This window comes from Myotis brandtii, unplaced genomic scaffold (assembly GCF_000412655.1).
Source record: "Myotis brandtii unplaced genomic scaffold, ASM41265v1 scaffold8, whole genome shotgun sequence".
In the NCBI taxonomy this organism is placed as follows: Eukaryota; Metazoa; Chordata; class Mammalia; order Chiroptera; family Vespertilionidae; genus Myotis; species Myotis brandtii.
The window spans coordinates 14,284,944-14,292,167 of record NW_005371219.1 but is presented as its reverse complement, the minus strand read 5'-3'; the positions used below and the strand labels follow the sequence as shown (position 1 = coordinate 14,292,167).

The 7,224-nt window shown below is 39.9% G+C and overlaps 1 pseudogene; it reads left to right on the top strand.

Moving 5' to 3' along the window:
* The first annotated feature begins 228 nt into the window (after positions 1-228).
* Positions 229-1,070, top strand: LOC102250911 (annotated as a pseudogene).
* Positions 1,071-7,224: the final 6,154 nt, after the last annotated feature.

Genomic DNA, 7,224 nt, shown 5'->3' with positions numbered 1-7,224 from the left:
AGGCCCTCTGTCCATCAACCTGTGAGAAACTGAATCTTGCTAGCAGCCACGTGAGTGCATTTGGATAAAGATCTTCTCCTCCTTGGACCTTTAGATGACTGCAGTCCCACTGACACCGCGATTGCAGCCTGGTGAGAGACCCTGAGCCAGTGATACCCAGCTAGGCCACACGCGAATTCCTCACACACAGGAGCTTTGAGATAAGAAATGATTATTGTGGATTTAAGAAGATTTTGTTCGTGCGTATGGCTAGAAGATGAATTCTTTCTCCTCCACCGGGAGTGAAGAACTTAAGGCTCTACCACTAGCTGACCAGCTACGGGATCGAGCAGCAGATCTACTAAATAGGAGAGCCATTACCCTGGTTTATTTTATTTATGGACTATCCCAACCCCCCTGTTGCCCACTTGGCTTTACTCGCTCTTCGATGCTTGTCAGAATGCCGTGCTAACAGAAAAAAGATGGAAGGAGAACTGGGCATAATGTTAAGCTTGCAAAATGTTATACAGAAAATTACAACTCTAGGAGAAACGAAATGTTGGTCTCTGAAATCTATGGCATTCCTCAATCTTCCAATATGGCACGCAGTGAGAGTTTCAATGAAATGAATTCATGTAGAAAGAAAGCTCGGGTTTTTTGTTGTTGTTGTTTTTTCTGGGAATTACAAACAAACGTGTCCAAACAGTGGTTTTCCATATGGACGGTCTTGATGATACATCTCAGAGAAGTCTACATGCAGAGGCTTTGTTAAAAATTAAAGGCATTATTAGTTTTACATTTCAAATGGCTGTTCAAAGGTGTGTGGTGTGAATCCATTTAGATTTGAGAGCAGAGCCTTCGGCGTCAGCAACAGCATCAGTGGAGGTTATGAAGGCTGGGCAGGTGGTGGGAAGTAGAAGCAGAGAGGAGATGTTGGTCCCTTCAGGGGTAAGGCTGTGGAGGTAAAGCAGAGCTGCTGGATGACCTGCCGGCCTGAGGGTCAGAGCCCACAAAGGAGGAGGAGGCAGCAGTGTGGGGTCGGCTCCCACCCAGAGGGTGGGGCTAGCTGGCTGAGCACAGCCAAGAACTTCTTTTTTAAATTCTTTATTGTTTAAAGTATTACATAGAGTATGACATATGTCTCCTTTTTTCCCCATTGGCACCCCCACCTCCCAGCACATGCCCTCACCCCCCTAGTGTCTGTGTCCATTGGTTATGCTTATATGCAGGCATACAAGTCCTTCCATTGATCTCTTACCCCCCATCCTCCCCCTCCCCTGCCTTCCCTCTGAGGATTGACGGACTGTTCGATGCTTCCATGTCTCTGGAATATTGTGCTGCTGTAGAAAAGAAAGAACTCTTTCCATTTGCAAAGGCATGGATGGACCTAGAGAGCATTGTGCTAAGCGAAATAAGCCAATCGGAGAAAGAAAAATATCACATGATCTTGCTCATTTGTGGAATATAATGAACAACGTAAACTGATGAACAGCTGAGAACTTTTTATCTAGATGGTTTTATTGATGACTTCTATTTTGGGCGCAAGAACTGTGTGAATGAACAAGTGGCCAGTTTTCCCTTGTTGCGGTGAATTGTCAAGTGCAACTTACACTTGAAAAGTTTTTAGATTGCACAGTTGGGTGTGCTGCATTTTATATTTTATTGGGCATTTTGCTCCACTAAGCGGTAAAAAGGACAGAGGCTACAGGTGGGGTTGCTTTATTTATGAAGGTCTAATGGAGCAGTTCAGGCAACTGCAACATCATTTTTTGAAATACATTGTAAGATAATAAAAGTTGACATAATTTTTTAAAAAAGAAACAGGCTTTGGGAGCAATTTGACATGACTAGGTTAAATTAACAGCCAGAGAATACTTACTGCATGCCAGGCATTATCCTGTGCATTATAAATACAACTCACTATCACTCAGAATAACCCTGAAAACTGGCATTATTATTGTCCATATTTTCAAGATGAAGAAACTCAGTCTGAGAGGTTGAATAACTTGCCCAAGGTCACAGCAAACTAAGACTTGAACTCCAGAGTCCATGCATTTAACCACGTCTCGAAGCTGGAACAGGAGCCCAAGCTCCCTGCTCCATAACTAGTGTCGAGGGTTCCTGTTTGTTCATAAAAATTAAAAAGTAAACAAATAAGGTAGACAGGGCAGCATATTGTCAGGTGCTCACATGTCTGAGCAGTGACAGACAGGCAGACATCATAGGGTGATAGGAATCATAGGAATGTGCAAAAACTGTTGGAAAATGTATTTGAGGGAGCATTTAGTTCAGACGGGGTCTATCTATTTAAAAAAGTAATACACTTGGATTCCATTTCATTAGAAAATCTAGTTGTATATGCCCCTGCTTTATTGCAAGCATTCTTATAACCAGTGGCATGTGTGCACAAGAAGTAATTTCAAGTATCAAATCAGATCATATCAGCGCTGCCCTTAGCTCCTGTTAAAGTATCACAGGATCAGAGCCCACAGCAGCAAAACACAGGTTTCCAGAGCTTGAGCAGCAACCAGGGCCAATATGGGGGATTCAATGGCCTCTCTGATGTGGCCTTAGCCATTAGGCATCTCTAGCGCAGCCTTGGCTACCAGTGGGTTTGGCTGGCGCTCTGATCACCTCAGAGATCCTGCTAGGCAGCAGCACTGGCTGTCCTGCCCTGGAGGACTGCGAGGGAGGGCAGTGCCTTCTCTGCCTTGCAGGGACGTCTCTAGGGCAGATGTCACCTACAGCCTATGAGAAAGGCCCCACAGGGAGAGTGATGCCAGGGGAGGTGTCTGGGGAAGATGAGTTGTGGGGAGGAGGATGGGATGGATGCAGACTCAGGCAGCATTTGCAGCTTCTGCTTGGTCCTTGATTCCCCGGTGTGGAGGTGATTCGCCCCGGGTAGAACTAACTTCCACATGCCCTTTGCTCGCAGCACCTCCGCGATGTTTGTAGGACCCGCCCTGCCTTCCCAAACACACAGAAACCCCTAAACACATGGCTGTTTATTGACGGCACGTCTTGTTGCCTTTTAAAAAACATGCCACGTGAATACAATGAAAAAACGATGTTATAGGTGAATGACATGGAAACTTATTCACTGTAAATCATCGAGTGAAAAAAAAGGGTTATAAAATAATATGCACCAAATCCAATTTAATAGCTAGTTATATTCATATAAAAAAGACAGAAATGGACACAAGGATGTTTACAGGCATTGCAGGTAATTTTCTTCCTTTTGCTTATCTGTACTCTCTACAAAGACTATGTATTATTTAATTAACATTTTAAAGAGTTATTTTATGTTTTTCTCAGAATGTGAGAGATTATGGAATAGGTGATACTGGTAATGTATTAGTGATTTTTTAAAAATATATTTTATTGATTTTTTACGGAGAGGAAGGGAGAGGGATAGAGAGTTAGAAACATCGATGAGAGAGAAACATCGATCAGCTGCCTCCTGCACACCCACCAATGGGGATGTGCCCGCAACCAAGGTACATGCCCTTGACCGGAATCGAACCCGGGACCCTTTAGTCCGCAGGCCGACGCTCTTACCACTGAGCCAAACCGGTTACGGCAAGTGATTTTTTTAAAGTGCTAATTTTATTGAAATAGAAGGTGTTTCCCCCAAAATTTATATACACTTTAATAGCTGTTTCTATTACATTTTGAAAATGAAAGGTATTTTAATAAACACTGCCTTTATAATTATTCAAAATGTGTGTACATTTTTTGGGGGTTGAGGAATAAGACATTCATGTCCAGGGGAAAAGTATGTTGGTGGCCAAAATCAAATGTGAGGTAGTTATTGTCATTCAGCATATCCCCAGAATTCAGATTTTAGAACTTCCCTGACATTTATCAAATCCAAATCAGAGTATCCCAAATATGATTCAAAGGGACATGCATAGATTTTAGAAGACAAAAAAATGGGTGGTGAAATTAATTTGGAAAACGTTGAGCTAAACAACATTAAATAGGCTTCTTTACCGTAGGACTTCTCAGAGCCTTCATTATGCTAATATGCATTGTAAATCTCCTCACCTTCATCCCTCTCCCCCTCTCCAACCCCGCAAATGATAGGATCTTGAAAGAGTCTGTGAAGCATGTCAAAACTTCATATTTATCCATGGAATCCTTTTGTGCCAAAACATCACACAGAGTCAGGAGTTAGTACAACACACTTAGGATAATGCTGTTCTAAAGTAGTATTCTAGAAACACATATAAACACGTGTTCTTTTTTTCTCAGGAGAATTTTAAAAGACGATTCAACAAATATAAACCTATTATTTTCACCAAAATACTACCTAATTTCAATCACTGTGACATCGGTGAGGACATTACATCAATTCTGCCAGGTTGCCTCAAAGAGCACCAAAGAGTTTCATACCAGTAAACAAATGTCTGAACTTCAACCAGAATCTGTGAAATCACTTTCCCATAAATGGGACCAATCTGTAAACAAAATGCGTGCACCTGTCGTTGCCATTCATATCGGCAATCACAGTTTATAAGTTAACACACCATGAAAAGCTTTATTCATGTTCATATGGTGTGAACATTGCAAGAACAACTTCAGATTGATTACCTTTTTAAATACAAAGCAATTGAATTTTACTGCGGACAGAAAGGAGAATTTATTCCCATGCTGTGCAACTTCTGGAAATAACAGTCCTGAAATATGACTTAGGGAAAGTGGCTGGGGCCCTACTAGGTCCTCAAGATGCAGAAGCACGTTAACTGGCCGTACTGCACTCTGTAATTCCTCTGGGTCAGGTTCTTCTCCCAGCAGAGCCTTTGGAGGATCTCAAAGGTAGACTTGACCCAACAGTATAATCCTTGTCCCTGGCTTTACTCAGAGTTTCCTCCGGGATATGTATAATGCAAGGACTTTTAGAACAAAAAGTTGAGCAGTTAAGACAGTTAATCATCACTTTCCTCTCACAACCTCAGGAACAGACCTACCAGTTGAACATGTCTCAGAATCCATTTAGGTAGGTGTGGGAGGAACTACTGGGATTGAGTCTTTTTTTTCTTAGAAGTATCATTTTATTTCACACCAAAATAAGCTGATTAGTATGTAGAAAAGCAACGGTCCCTTAATTTCCACAAATGTGTTTTGATTTTTTTATTCTAGGCTCCAAGTTCCTTCTTGCATACATTTAACCACAGCCCACCCCACCACGGGTACGTTCACTAGGTTGAGGGGTTGGAGGGGTATACTTCTCCCTGGAATCTTGCTTACATTTGCATGTGAAAAGAACGAGATGCTTTTGAGTAATTAGTGATCTGAAATTCTGCACCATGAGGAAAAAATTTGCTTTTGGATATTTATGGGGAGAAAAATCCATATGGGCAATGAATACAGTATTGATGTGTTGGGAAGCAGGGATGGGGGGGGGGTCGTACCCACTATATTGAATTTCATCCCAACAATGGTAAGATTCATATTACCACTTTCTTATAAATAATAGATACTATGGAAAATAGAACAAAGCTGTTGTTTCACAACTTAAATTTCTTATATTAATTCTATGATTTTAAAAAAGCCCTTTCTTTTTGACCTGATATTTTCATGCCATATTGAAGAAACTCATGATCAATATGTATTGATTTTATCACTAATTGCATTAATTTTGCTTTAGAAATTAGAAAGGCTTTAATGAGAATGTGAAGTCACTTCAAGATAGTGCATTACAGGCAGGCTAATTTGACTGGACTCTGTGCATCAGATTATTTCATTATGAACCATCAATTACCATACAAACGGATGAGATAAATAGCTTTTCTCTGAGCAGATTTACATTTTTGAATTCATCCATAAATTTCAAGAGCTTAAGTTAATTTACATCCTATGACCATATTTAATATACAAATAGTTCAATCATGAATGCATTATCTGCATAAACCCTTACTCCAGCCTTTCACATTATATTTTGCACAACACTGGAGACACCTTAAAGAATATTTTTGTTAAAATCTTTCATACCATCACTTAGCAGTTAGTGCAATAATACCAAGAGACCGAGATGTATGCTGTTGTTCAAGATTTATAAAATCATAAGAATATGAAATAGTCAAGCTGGTTTTGAAATTGAGTGCAGATGTCAAAATAACATCCCAAGAAACAAGAGACCACAGAGGTTTTTAAATTCTGTGAGTGTATTTCTGCTCTTCTTAGAAACCTACCTGTTAAACAGAATTAAGTAAAAAGACTTCAGAAGAAGAGTTCTCTACAGTAAAATTCTATCTAATTTGGTCTGTGGGAACATAAGTAGGGTGGTATTGTGGTATATGGGAGAAATGTGGCCAGAGGCAAAAGTGGAGAAAAATTTAAGATGTCCAAAATTCTGGGGTATCTTGAAGAAAAAACACGTATCAAAATAAAATCCATAAAACATTTTGCAAATAAGTATTTGAAAGTTCTCTCAGAATGTTTATCCACACTAAAGAAAATGAAATAGCTAACACTAATGGATACTTTATGTGGCCCAGTGAAGTTCTGATAATGAAGATGCTTCTATTTTTTTTTTTTTTTTGGCTATTTAGTATTTAGTGATAAAATCATGGGCACAAAACCTTGGCACCTAATCTCCACCATTATTATTATTATTATTAAAAACTTTAGAAAATAGTCCAAGGGTTGAATTTAGATCCTCATTCATTATCTTGTTCACTATAAACCCTATGACATGTTATCCAAAAAAATCAGTGAATTGTGAACTTATCACATATTCTAGGACAGGGGTCCTCAAACTTTTTAAACAGGAGGCCACTTCACTGTCCCTCAGACCGTTGGAGGGCCGGACTATAGTTTAAAAAAAAACTATGAACAAATTCCTACGCACACTGCACATATCTTATTTTGAAGTAAAAAAACAAAATGGGAACAAATACAATATTTGTATTTGCATGTGGCCCGCGGGCCATAGTTTGAGGACCCTTGTTCTAGGATAAAGTATATTTCACAAGCAAAGACATTATGAGAGAATGTTGGAGGTGACAGGCTCACTAGAGATCACCAAGCCCCTGGCATTGAATGTGTGGTCATAGCTTAGCACCTGGGAGCCAGTGTGGGCTCTCAGTCTTCACTGTAGACTTACTGAATCCAAATCCGAATTTAATATGATCCCCTAGGCCAGTGATGGCGAACCTATGACACGCGTGTCAGAGGTGACATGCGAACTCATTTTTTTTGGTTGATTTTTCTTTGTTAAATGGCATTTAAATATATAAAATA